The sequence below is a fragment of the Euprymna scolopes genome, chromosome 2 (assembly GCF_053919585.1).
Source record: "Euprymna scolopes isolate OS-2025 chromosome 2, ASM5391958v1, whole genome shotgun sequence".
Classification (NCBI taxonomy): Eukaryota; Metazoa; Mollusca; class Cephalopoda; order Sepiida; family Sepiolidae; genus Euprymna; species Euprymna scolopes.
Window position 1 is genome coordinate 37,234,013 of NC_136483.1, and position 14,035 is coordinate 37,248,047.

General features: G+C 31.9%; 1 long non-coding RNA gene across 5 annotated transcripts in view; it reads left to right on the forward strand.

Moving 5' to 3' along the window:
• Positions 1 to 12,942, forward strand: part of LOC145291089 (uncharacterized) — a 563,704-nt gene extending 550,762 nt beyond the window's left edge. For all 5 annotated transcript variants that reach the window (XR_013869328.1, XR_013869329.1, XR_013869331.1 and 2 more), the window contains one exon: positions 12,625 to 12,942. This is a non-coding gene — a long non-coding RNA (uncharacterized LOC145291089). The remainder of the gene's footprint in view (positions 1 to 12,624) is intronic.
• The last annotated feature ends 1,093 nt before the right edge of the window (positions 12,943 to 14,035 follow it).

Below are 14,035 nucleotides of genomic sequence, written 5' to 3' on the forward strand. Positions count from 1 at the left end.
GCAGAAGAGTTGGAAAAGTTTTAGGCAGAAGAGTTGGAAAAGTTTTAGGCAGAAGAGTTGTTGAAGAATGTTGGACTAATGGATAGGGTTCACCCACGGCAATTGGTGGTTGAAAAGGTTTCTTGTAATTGCTAAAAGAAAGGAGCTTTGTCTTGAATGTTACCATTCATATATGTCCCCATTTAAATACAAACTGGAAATAACTTTTTAATTTTTTTTAGCTATTACGTTTTGAATATGTGTAATGTGGTTATTACGTTTTGAATATTTGTAATGTGGTTATTACATTTGAATATGTGTAATGTGGTTATTACGTTTTGAATATGTGTAATGTGGTTATTACGTTTTGAATATGTGTAATGTGGTTATTACGTTTTGAATATGTGTAATGTGGTTATTACCTTTTGAATATTTGTAATGTGGTTATTACGTTTGAATATGTGTAATGTGGTTATTACGTTTTGAATATATGTAATGTGGTTATTATGTTTTGAATATTTGTAATGTGGTTATTATGTTTGGAATATGTGTAATGTGGTTATTACGTTTTGAATATGTGCAATGTGGTTATTACGTTTTGAATATGTGTAATGTGGTTATTACGTTTTGAATATTTGTAATGTGGTTATTACGTTTTGAATATGTGTAATGTGGTTATTACGTTTTGAATATTTGTAATGTGGTTATTACGTTTTGAATATGTATAATGTGGTTATTACGTTCGAACATGTGTAATTTTGTTATAACGTTTTGAATATGTGTAATGTGGGTATTACATTTGAATATGTGTAATGTGGTTATTGCGTTTTGAATATTTGTAATGTGGTTATTACATTCTGAATATTTGTAATGTGGTTATTACGTGTTGAATATGTGTAATGTGGTTATTACGTTTTGAATATGTATAATGTGGTTATTACATTTTGAATATGTGTAATGTGGTTATTACGTTTTGAATATGTGTAATGTGGTTATTATGTTTGAATATGTGTAATGTGGTTATTACGTTTTGAATATGTGTAATGTGGTTATTATGTTTGAATATGTGTAATGTTGTTATTACGTTTTGAATATGTGTAATGTGGTTATTAAATTTGAATATGTGTAATGTTGTTATTACGTTTTGAATATTTGTAATGTGGTTAGTACATTTTAATATGTGTAATGTGGTTATCACGTTTTGAATATTTGTAATGTGGTTATTACGTTTTGTAATATGTGTAATGTGGTTATTACGTTTTAATATTTGTAATGTGGTATATAAGTTTGAATATGTGTAATGTGGTTATTACGTTTGAATATGTGTAATGTGGTTATTACGTTTGAATATGTGTAATGTGGTTATTAATTTTTTAATATGTGTAATGTGGTTATTACGTTTTGAATATTTTTAATGTCGTTATTACGTTTTGAATATGTGTAATGTGGTTATTACGTTTTGAATATGTGTAATGTGGTTATTACGTTTGAATATGTGTAATGTGGTTATTACGTGTGAATATGTGTAATGTGGTTATTACATTTGAATATGTGTAATGTGGTTATTACCTTTTGAATATGTGTAATGTGGTTATTACGTTTTGAATATGTGTAATGTGGTTATTACGTTTTGAATATGTGTAATGTAGTTATTACGTTTTGAATATGTGTAATGTGGTTATTACGTTTTGAATATGTGTAATGTGGTTATTACGTTTTGAATATGTGTAATGTGGTTATTACGTTTTGAATATGTGTAATGTGGTTATTACGTTTTGAATATGTGTAATGTGGTTATTACGTTTGAATATGTGTAATGTGGTTATTACGTTTTGAATATGTGTAATGTGGTTATTACGTTTTGAATATGTGTAATGTGGTTATTACGTTTGAATATGTGTAATGTGGTTATTACGTGTGAATATGTGTAATGTGGTTATTACATTTGAATATGTGTAATGTGGTTATTACCTTTTGAATATGTGTAATGTGGTTATTACGTTTTGAATATGTGTAATGTGGTTATTACGTTTTGAATATGTGTAATGTAGTTATTACGTTTTGAATATTTGTAATGTGGTTATTACATTTGAATATGTGTAATGTGGTTATTACGTTTGAATATGTGTAATGTGGTAATTACGTTTTAAACATGTGTAATGGGGTTATTACGTTTTGAATATGTGTAATGTGGTTATTACGTTTGAATATGTGTAATGTGGTTATTACGTTTGAATATGTGTAATGTGGTTATTACATTTGAATATTTGTAATGTGGTTATTACTTTTTTAATATGTGTAATGTGGTTATTACGTTTTGAATATTTTTAATGTCGTTATTACGTTTTGAATATGTGTAATGTGGTTATTACGTTTTGAATATGTGTAATGTGGTTATTACGTTTTGAATATGTGTAATGTGGTTATTACGTTTGAATATGTGTAATGTGGTTATTACATTTGAATATGTTTAATGTGGTTATCACGTTTTGAATATGTGTAATGTGGTTTTTACGTTTTGAATAAGTGTAATGTGGTTATTACGTTTTGAATATTTGTAATGTGGTTATTACGTTTGAATATGTGTAATGTGGTTATTATGTTTTGAATATTTGTAATGTGGTTATTACGTTTTGAATATTTGTAATGTGGTTATTACGTTTTGAATATGTGTAATGTGGTTATTACGTTTTGAATATGTGTAATGTGGTTATTACGTTTTGAATATGTGTAATGTGGTTATTATGTTTTGAATATGTGTAATATGGTTATCACGTTTTGAATATGTGTCATGTGGTTATTACGTTTTGAATATGTGTAATGTTGTTACTACGTTTTGAATATTTGTAATGTGGTTATTACGTTTTGAATATGTGTAATATGGTTATTACGTTTGAATATGTGTAATGTGGTTATTACGTTTTGAATATGTGTAATGTGGTTATTACATTTTGAATATGTGTAATGTGGTTTTTACGTTTTGAATAAGTGTAATGTGGTTATTACGTTTTGAATATTTGTAATGTGGTTATTACGTTTGAATATGTGTAATGTGGTTATTATGTTTTGAATATTTGTAATGTGGTTATTACGTTTTGAATATTTGTAATGTGGTTATTACGTTTTGAATATGTGTAATGTGGTTATTACGTTTTGAATATGTGTAATGTGGTTATTACGTTTTGAATATTTGTAATGTGGTTATTACATTTTGAATATGTGTAATGCGGTTATTACGTTTTGAATATTTGTAATGTGGTTATTACGTTTTGAACATGTGTAATGTTGTTATTACGTTTTGAATATGTGTAATGTGGTTATTACTTTTTTAATATGTGTAATGTGGTTATTAGGTTTTGAATATTTTTAATGTCGTTATTACGTTTTGAATATGTGTAATGTGGTTATTACGTTTTGAATATGTGTAATGTGGTTATTACGTTTTGAACATGTGTAATGTGGTTATTACGTTTTGCATATGTGTAATGTGGTTATTACGTTTTGCATATGTGTAATGTGGTTATTACGTTTTGAATATTTGTAATGTGGTTATTACATGTGAATATGTGTAATGTGGTTATTACGTTTTAATATGTGTAATGTGGTTATTACATTTGAATATGTGTAATGTGGGTATTACGTTTGAATATATGTAATGTGGTAATCACGTTTTGAATATGTGTAATGGGGTTATTACGTTTTGAATATTTGTAATGTGGTTATAACGTTTTGAATATGTGTAATGTGGTTATTACGTTTGAATATGTGTAATGTGATTATTACGTTTTGAATATGTGTCATGTGGTTAGTACGTTTTGAATATGTGTAATATTGTTATAACGTTTTGAATATTTGTAATGTGGTTATTACGTTTTGAATATTTGTAATGTGGTTATTACGCTTTGAATATTTGTAATGTGGTTATAACGTTTGAATATGTGTAATGTGGTTATTACGTTTGAATATGTGTAATGTGGTTATTACCTTTTTAATATGTGCAATGTGGTTATTACATTTGAATATGTGTAATGTGGTTATTACGTTTGAATATGTGTAATATGGTTATTACGTTTTGAATATGTGTAATGTGGTTATTACGTTTGAATATGTGTAATGTGGTTATTACGTGTTGAATATGTGTAATATGGTTATTACGTTTTGAATATGTGTAATATGGTTATTACGTTTTGAATATGTGTAATGTGGTTATTACGTTTTGAATATGTGTAATGTGGTTATTACGTTTTGAATATGTGTAATGTGGTTATTACGTTTTGAATATGTGTCATGTGGTTAGTACGTTTTGAATATGTGTAATATTGTTATAACGTTTTGAATATTTGTAATGTGGTTATTACGTTTTGAATATTTGTAATGTGGTTATTACGCTTTGAATATTTGTAATGTGGTTATAACGTTTGAATATGTGTAATGTGGTTATTACGTTTGAATATGTGTAATGTGGTTATTACCTTTTTAATATGTGCAATGTGGTTATTACATTTGAATATGTGTAATGTGGTTATTACGTTTGAATATGTGTAATATGGTTATTACGTTTTGAATATGTGTAATGTGGTTATTACGTTTGAATATGTGTAATGTGGTTATTACGTGTTGAATATGTGTAATATGGTTATTACGTTTTGAATATGTGTAATATGGTTATTACGTTTTGAATATGTGTAATGTGGTTATTACGTTTTGAATATGTGTAATGTGGTTATTACGTTTTGAATATGTGTAATGTGGTTATTACGTTTTGAATATGTGTAATGTGGTTATTACGTTTTGAATATGTGTAATGTGGTTATTACGTTTTGTAATATTTGTAATGTGGTTATTACGTTTTGAATATGTGTAATGTGGTTATTCCGTTTTTAATATGTGTAATGTAGTTATTACGTTTGAATATGTGTAATGTGGTTATTACGTTTTGAATATGTGTAATGTGGTTATTACGTTTTGAATATGTGTAATGTGGTTATTACGTTTTTAATATGTGCAATGTGGTTATTACGTTTTGAATATGTGTAATGTGGTTATTACGTTTTGAATATGTGTAATGTGGTTATTACGTTGTAATATGTGTAATGTGGTTATTACCTTTTTAATATGTGTAATGTGGTTATTACGTTTTGAATATGTGTAATGTGGTTATTACGTTTTGAATATGTGTAATGTGGTTATTACGTTTTGAATATGTGTAATGTGGTTATTACGTTTTGAATATGTGTAATGTGGTTATTACGTTTTGAATATGTGTAATGTGGTTATTACGTTTTGAATATGTGTAATGTGGTTATTACGTTTTGAATATGTGTAATGTGGTTATTACGTTTTGAATATGTGTAATGTGGTTATTACGTTTTGTAATATTTGTAATGTGGTTATTACGTTTTGAATATGTGTAATGTGGTTATTCCGTTTTTAATATGTGTAATGTAGTTATTACGTTTGAATATGTGTAATGTGGTTATTACGTTTTGAATATTTGTAATGTGGTTATAACGTTTGAATATGTGTAATGTGGTTATTACGTTGTAATATGTGTAATGTGGTTATTACCTTTTTAATATGTGCAATGTGGTTATTACATTTGAATATGTGTAATGTGGTTATTACGTTTGAATATGTGTAATATGGTTATTACGTGTTGAATATGTGTAATATGGTTATTACGTTTTGAATATGTGTAATATGGTTATTACGTTTTGAATATGTGTAATGTGGTTATTACGTTTTGAATATGTGTAATGTGGTTATTACGTTTTGAATATATGTAATGTGGTTATTACGTTTTGAATATGTGTAATGTGGTTATTACGTTTTGAATATGTGTAATGTGGTTATTACGTTTTGTAATATTTGTAATGTGGTTATTACGTTTTGAATATGTGTAATGTGGTTATTCCGTTTTTAATATGTGTAATGTAGTTATTACGTTTGAATATGTGTAATGTGGTTATTACGTTTTGAATATGTGTAATGTGGTTATTACGTTTTCAATATGTGTAATGTGGTTATTACGTTTTTAATATGTGTAATGTAGTTATTACGTTTGAAATGCCCAAACGTTGTATGTAGAAACTCGCAAAGAAAAGAAAACTTTGACACGAACTTTTTTAACTGAAACAAAAAAGTCATTTATTATGTCCCGTTTCAAGTCGCCTACATGTATTTACAACAAACACAACACATTAGGTTCGCTCTTTCTGTTTCTTTTTAGTCAGATAGTAGTTCTTTGTTTTTAGCTCCAATCCGCTCTTGTGTTGCGGTAATTCTCTCCAAGACCAAAAGGTTGGCTGACTAGTTTTCGAAGGAGTGGAAGGAGGAAACATCACATGCTTGTCGAGCATATCTTTGGAATCGCCACGCGTTTTTTTCTTTTTTTCTCTTCTTATTCCGTCGATCTTAATGCCTACATATGCGTTTTATTCCATGATGTCATGCTCACAGCTTAAATGCTGACACAACATTAACTCAGCATGTGAGTCGTTAATAGGTGGCTGGTTACCTTTAATGCATTTAAGACCAGGCTCCTATTATTACATCATAAACGCTCTGTTCCCTATCTGGCATTAATTGAAATGGATGGCTCTCGTCTAGGGGAGGCTCCATGTTTTGATAAGCTTCTGGATTTGACTTTTACTCCTGATCTGAAATGGAACACATACATCAAGTCTGTGGCCAATGGAAAATGGTGGGATCCTTCTACCGCTCCAGAAGATATCTCACTGCTAATGCAATTCTCTATCTATATTAAAGCCAAGTACGTCCAAGGATGGAGTACTGCTGCCACATCTGGGCAGGAGCTGCTAAAAACAGCCTATCCTGCCTTGACAGAGTACAAAATAAACTTCGTGGCTTAGTGGGGGATGCTCTTTTCTCTTCCCTGCAACCTCTCTGCCACAGAAGAGACGTTGCAAGCCTGTCTTTGTTTTATCGTTATTTCCATGGCAAGTGCTCGTCTGAGCTCCCTTCTCTTGTCCCCCTCGCCAATCTTTCACGAAAAACACCCGACTAGCTGAAACCACTGTCAATAATTTTCCCTACTCTTTATCTGTGCCTAAATCAAAATGTAGATGCCATAAACAAAGCTTCTTTCTTAGAACTGCGCACCTCTGGAACTCTCTGCCGCTTGCATGTTTCCCTCCTGACTTCAACTTGGATGTCTTCAAGTCTAACGTAAACAAATTCCTGATGAACCGCCCCCTTAAGTAATAACACTTTATAAAATCTCCAATACTAACTATTACTACGATACTATCCCATTGATTACTGTACACACAATAACCCTTATACCCGAGTGGCTTCTAGGCCTTGATAAGTGGTGACCTCTATGTAAAAAAAAAAAATATGTAAATAATGGAGCCTGCAACTACATTATATATATAGACGGTTTTATTGACATGTTGAAAATAAAGCCTGTTATCATCGACAAATATACCCATCTCAGACACGATTTCATCAGGGACATTGTTTATGAAGATCAAGAATAATAAAAGTCCAAAGATTAACCCCTGGGGCATACCCTCATTGGTGTAATTTTGTCTGAATATATAGCCATTAAAGAAAACGTTAATCTTTCTTTTGGTTAGGAAGAGTCTGATTATATTAAATATTCATCCAGTAATATCGTATGAACTAATTTTCATGAGAATACCTTCATGCTAGATTTTCTCAAAGGCTTTTGATAAAGCAAGCGCAACAAACTATCTGCAGTCTAATATGTTGGTAATATTAGAAAGTAAAATCCAAAGTATTTCCAACCGTTATGCCCTCCTCACAATTCTCAGTATCAAACCTCAGCACACATTTATCCGAAACTTCTGCCAAAGAAACACACACTCACTCTCTGACACACAGGCTTTTTTATTTGAAAAACCGACTGCATCTCATTTGAATATTTCCCCAACGCTCGTTACCTCATGTGATCACCAGTCCATAATTGGCAAGAGCGGCCATTTTTTTTCCTTTATCCCTTCCCTGAAACAGATGGCACATTGTACGAGGTCAGGTTTGTATTACTTTTTAATTGCTCTATCTAAATCCATACAGATATCCAAAAAAAAAAAGTTTAGCATTAACTAGGTTGTGCACTAACGCTAGAAATTATTGATTCAAAGATTTTAGCAAAGAGTGGAAGAAACTGATGGAATGATAACTTTGCAGGTCAGTTCTTTCACCAGAATTTTTGAACACTAGTATAACAGAGGCAATTTTTCAGCTATCAGATTCGACAAGGCATTTGTTGTAAAGTTGAGAGAAGACAAGGGCTAACTCAGCAGAGCATTTGTTTATTACTGTAACAGTGATGAGATTAAGTCCACAGGCTTTGGATATGTCAAGGTTTTATGATATTCTAATCATGGGAAGGCGTAATAATCAGATCATCAAGTGTTGTTTCTGTTTACAATGGGAAATTTAGGAAGGTGTAATTTGTAGAGTCCAAAGTGGAGTTCAAGGTGAACCGCTGGATAAAAGTAGTTCAGCTTGATCATTTTTTTATTGCATTTTCACCCCCCAAACAAGGCACAGTGCCACTTTGATGTAGGGGGCTACTAACTGGGACATAAATTGCAGGGATACTATATAGGAAGTTGAGCAGAAAGATGTCTGTTTACATTACACTTGAACTTCTGCATGTCAGTACAGTCAGGAGAGCAGGAACCCGGAAAGGAATTCCAAAGACTAGCAGTTCTAGGGAAGAAACTATTAGAGTAGAAGACTTTCTGGCATTCAGGGATCTCTACTGTGTAGGGGTAGGATTTGGCTGCTTGTTGGGTTTGTCAGGGATATTTATGTTGAGGAGGTACAAGGGCTTGTAGTTTGTCAGAGCACCTATCATTAAAATACTTGTAAAACAGGCGGAAGGATGCAACATTTCGTTGATGGGACAGAGGTTAAAATCTAGCTGACAGTTCAGGATCTATTATAGTTGGTGACTCTCTTTTGAACCCTTTCTAGGTGTGAGAGATTTGTAGCAGATGCACAAGTGCTGTGCAAACGGCATCATAGTAATTAAATAATGGGGGAATTGTTGCTTGGCTTTATTCATCGCACTATTACAGATTTTTCATGACTCCATGCATTGTCTGGTCATCTTGGCATATCTTCTCTTAGCTGCAGCTATTATATTCTTACAATGATTTCTTGATGCTATGAATGTTTATCACTTTATTTGAATTATGGCTGTTAAATCGGCAGAAACCTTGCTAATTATGAGCAATAGCAGTTTCACAGACTATAGTGAACCATGCCTGTCTTGACCCACTCAATTAGCTCATTAACACAATGATCAACAGAGAGAAAAGAACGTTTTATTCCATGTGGTGTCTTTAACGTGATCTAATTGATTCACGGTCAGTTTGTTTATAATACCTAATTGTTTTGAAAACTGGCTATTTACCTTTGGTGTTGAAAGTGTAGGGTGATATCAACTATTCTCAAAAGGTGATAGTGGACTATGGGCATGCACCATACAAGTCTCAGGCCAAGTAGTCAAATATAAGTGAGGTCTGCAGATCCTCGCGATCAGAGAGGAGGTTGAGAAAGTAACAGCCTTCGAAAGGAAGTATGCAATAGAGAAACGATGCATGTTGATACTATCTGTGTCTGTATTGTTTGAGAATTGAAGCCAATTACGATATTAGAAATTGAAATCATGAAATACATATATGGGCATTCAAATTTAACTAGAGTTTAATTTCTCATTGTAGATTCTGAAATCGTTTGGTTGATCATTTTTTTTTTTTTTAAAAGTGACTTCATTGAAAATCACAAAAAAAATGATGAAATCATGTAAAGCAAAATCTCACATCTTCATAGTAGCGTTCCCCCAATACCGGAGAGCCTTCCACTTTGAAAGTTTCTTCTCTCAAACAGCTAGACTTTGTAATTCCCTCCCTGTATCTTGCTTCCCTAGCTAACATGAAGAAATTTAAGTGCAAAGTGAACAGACATCTCGCTGCTCAACTCCCTACTTAAAATGACCCCTGTAGATATGGTCCCTAAATCACAGTAGCTCCTTACGTCTTGGTGGCAATTTGTCTTGTTTTAGGTGGACATGAGTAAAAAAAAAAAAAAAGAAAGATTTTTCGCATTTAACTATAAACTGATTTTTAAAAAGAAACAGTCTTAATATAAATTAAGTAATTTTGTAAGCATTCTTCAGTGTCTATGTTCGATCTCGACAGAAAAAAATTAATGATTATTATGGCTGTGACAATAGAATATTCTTTTCATTCTTTTGACTCTCGGGTATATATCCGACACAGTCAATCAACTGAGAACCACATCAGTCTATATAAAAACATATAAGATTTTAACGGATATATACTCGAGAGTCAAACAAACACAGCCCTAATGATTACACAAATTGAACGCTAATGGAATTATGATTAAGAGAAAAAGATGGCAGTTATTAGTAATTATGATATTTTTAACTGTTATAATGGTTCCTGGTAAAAATGGAAGTAAATAGTTGAGTAGTTGGTGACATCTCTCTTTGGCCTTAAGCTTAATCCGTCCATAATGAATATATTTATTGACATGACATTGGCAAGTTATTGCCATTTGTTGAGTCTAAAAAACGAGTAATCAAAAGCCAGACGTCTCAAATAGTTGTGTCATTCAGATATCTATATCTTACCTAATAGACTGAGAATGGCCTGTACCTGATGTAACATAATCGCGGGTTAGCATTTGTTGGTGTGGCATAAGCATGACGTCACTGATTCAAATGGATATATAAAGATAAATATTGGAAGGAACGAAAAAAGGGAAGCAGAGTAAGGAGACAGAACAGAAAGAAGAAAGAGAAAGAAAAAGAAGCATTGGCAGTTGGCCAGTGACGTTCGACAAACGCGAAAATCTGCTCTGTCTGTCTGTCTGTCTGTCTGTCTCTCTCTCTCTCTCTCTCTCTCTCTCTCTCTCTCTTTCTCTCTCTTCCTCCTACTACAAAGAAAAGTCAAACTTTGCAAAACTGGTCGCCATACAAGTGAGGAGTACTGACAGCGAATAGCTGTTTTGGTTATGTGAAATGACAAAATAAATACCTTTTTCCTCCACCAAGAAAAGTTGTGTCAAAGTTTATGATTTATCTTTGCAGCGGCGTCTACATAAAGTGCTAGCAAAGATTATTTGAAATACATAACACTATCAGTAAGAAGCCTGTTTATTAATGTTTTGTATACGATTTTTATTTTTTGATATATTTTGTGAACTGTAAAAAATTTGTTATGCACTTGGCATTAATTTCCTTATATTATTAATATTTATACTATTTATATTTTGGGCCTTTATTGAGTACAAAACTATGAGATAAAATAACTTCCTTTGCCAACAGTGATATATATATATATATATATATATATATATATATATATATATATATATATATATATATAAGTAAATAATTATAGTATAATTATAAATATGTATAAAAAAATGTAATTCGAATGTAAATATTAATGTAAACCTCCTCCCTCTTGTCCACCCACTTAATTAGCAACTACGACCATAACAATATATATATATATATATATATATATATATATATATATATATATATATATATATATATATATATATAATACTAAACGTAATTTTTGTAAACATAATTTTAAGACATAATCTGCCTGAGGATGACAGAAATGATCCTATCGAAAGCACTCGCTCACCAAACATACGGATCCGACCAAAAAAGAAAACACAAAAAGAATGATTCAGAGATTGGAGAAAGTCAAAAAGAAAATAGTTAAACAAATCATTTTATGGTGACTTCAAACAATCATAATAAATAATTAGGGTGATCCCCCCAAAAACGAGAACTTTTTAGAATCCAAGAGTGATGAAAGAAAATATTTTATTCATAGTAATTGAAACCTTAAGATATTCCATTTATGAAACAATGATGGAATTTTTATTCTTATTTTTTTAAAATTACGTCCTATAGATTGTTGAGATTCCTCATTGAATTCTGCAACATCTTCAATTCTCTGTTTTAACTCATCCAAAATTCTTGGTCGAATTGTGTAAACTTTACTATTTATTTGGCCAAACAAGATAAAATCACAAACGGATAAATCTGGCGATCTAGGGAGCCAGATGTGACACTACATGGCCCCACTGACAAGTCGCCGACCCTAAACGTTGTGCACTGTGGCTTTCTCCATGTCCATCTTCTAATTCTAGCTGTGTCATCTTATCACACAGGTCCACAAGTAAAAAAATAAAACACAAGAAAAACACAGATACTAATAATGTTTCAAATATATTCAGTTGGACTCAGTGTGTTTCTACATGCTAAGGTTCACATCTACGTCTTGTCGAGGCCGTGTCAGTCACTTGCCGTCAGTTCATCTCCCCATTTTCCTCATCTGGCCTCGGACGTATCCAAAAGCCATCTGCCCCCCCCCCCTCGGAGTTCAGGCCTCAACTAAGTGTCCAACTTATGTATCAAAAATAAGATTCATGAACCATGCAAACCTCAAAATAGTTTTAATCCAGTAACACACTAATCGTATGATACAACAAGTAAAGTTTTAAATGAAAAGTCGATGCACGAACTATTTGTTTATTAGCGAAATGCACTCTAAGAGTTTATAATTATTGAATTTGAATTATTCTTCTCTTTTGCAGAGGCCCAGTATATTCTGCTTTGCCCTAACAATGACGCTGACTGCAAGGCTCGTTGTATTCGAGAAAGCTGTGGGGAAGGAAAGTGTAAAACAAAGCCATTTTCAAAAAAGAAATTTCATCTATGCTTCTGTGGGAACTGTTCGACTGAACACCACGAGGCCCATAACTACCACATACCTGGAATCGGCCCAAATTATTTGCTTTCTGAAATGGGAGAAGATTAATAAGAAGATTTCAATAATAATGGTTGATCGAATCTAATGCATTTCGAAATGAATGATAAAACTGTAAAAGTTTGAATAAAGATTTTAAATACCATTTGTTGAACTACTGTGATTATTTAAACTAGCTTGGAAGGATGATAACATGGCGAATAAGAATAGAATAAATATTACACTATCCCATAAAAAGGAGGGAATGCCTGGGAAGATGGTATCATGGCAATAAAATGGACACAACGTTACCACACTCTAACTCTATCGAGCAGGGAATGAGAGTCCATTTGTCTAAAATATTATAAACTGAATTGAGCATTAATCAATAGTACAATTCGTAATAGTATTGTTTTGGGTTCAGGGATACAGATGCCAAATTTGCATTGATAGAAATGGTGTCAGAGATAAATCTAACTAGCAGGGAAATTCGACGTTGCCTAGGATTGAATGATTGTCAACGAATGTTTCAGACTCCCATATTTTTATTGTCATTGATTAGTGAAATCACCCATTTTTCAATCAAATCGATTGATTGCCTGTTTTAATTAGGGATCCATCACAGTGCACTGGGAGGAAGTTTCATGTGCCTCACAACAGTGACTTAGTTTATAATATATTATAGTTTATATTGCACTGCAGAGAACCTACTGTTGATTTTATATTATTTTTTATGTATAATGGCTTGAATTAAAGTATAAAATGCAAAAGTCAAGTACCATGCTTCAACTGTGCTCTAAACAGAAACACTCATATTGAACGTACCCATGTCATAGCTGTTAAGTGTTGAGACATTATGTTGAACAAAGATGGCAGTGAAGAAGCAGTGCAGTTCTGATACTGAGTGTGAAGTAATTGCCAGTAACAAAGATGGCGGCGAAGAATGAAATGCAGGTTCGTGACATAGACGACAACGAACTGATTGAATTCAAACTTTGACAATTTTTTATAGTAACTTTGGAAGCTTTTCATTGGTTGGTCATTATAACTTGTGATTATAAAAAGCGATCGTCGAAATCATTGGTGTCATACCCTCCCATTAGGAGTCAAAAACATTTACCCTCATGTTGATTTTATATGCTTGGTCTTACTGCTTGTGTGGTGATAATGGCTTGAATTAAAGTTTTAAATTAAAAAGTCAAGTATCATTGTGCATTTTTTTTATTCCATTTTCACTCCAAACAAGGCACAATGCCACT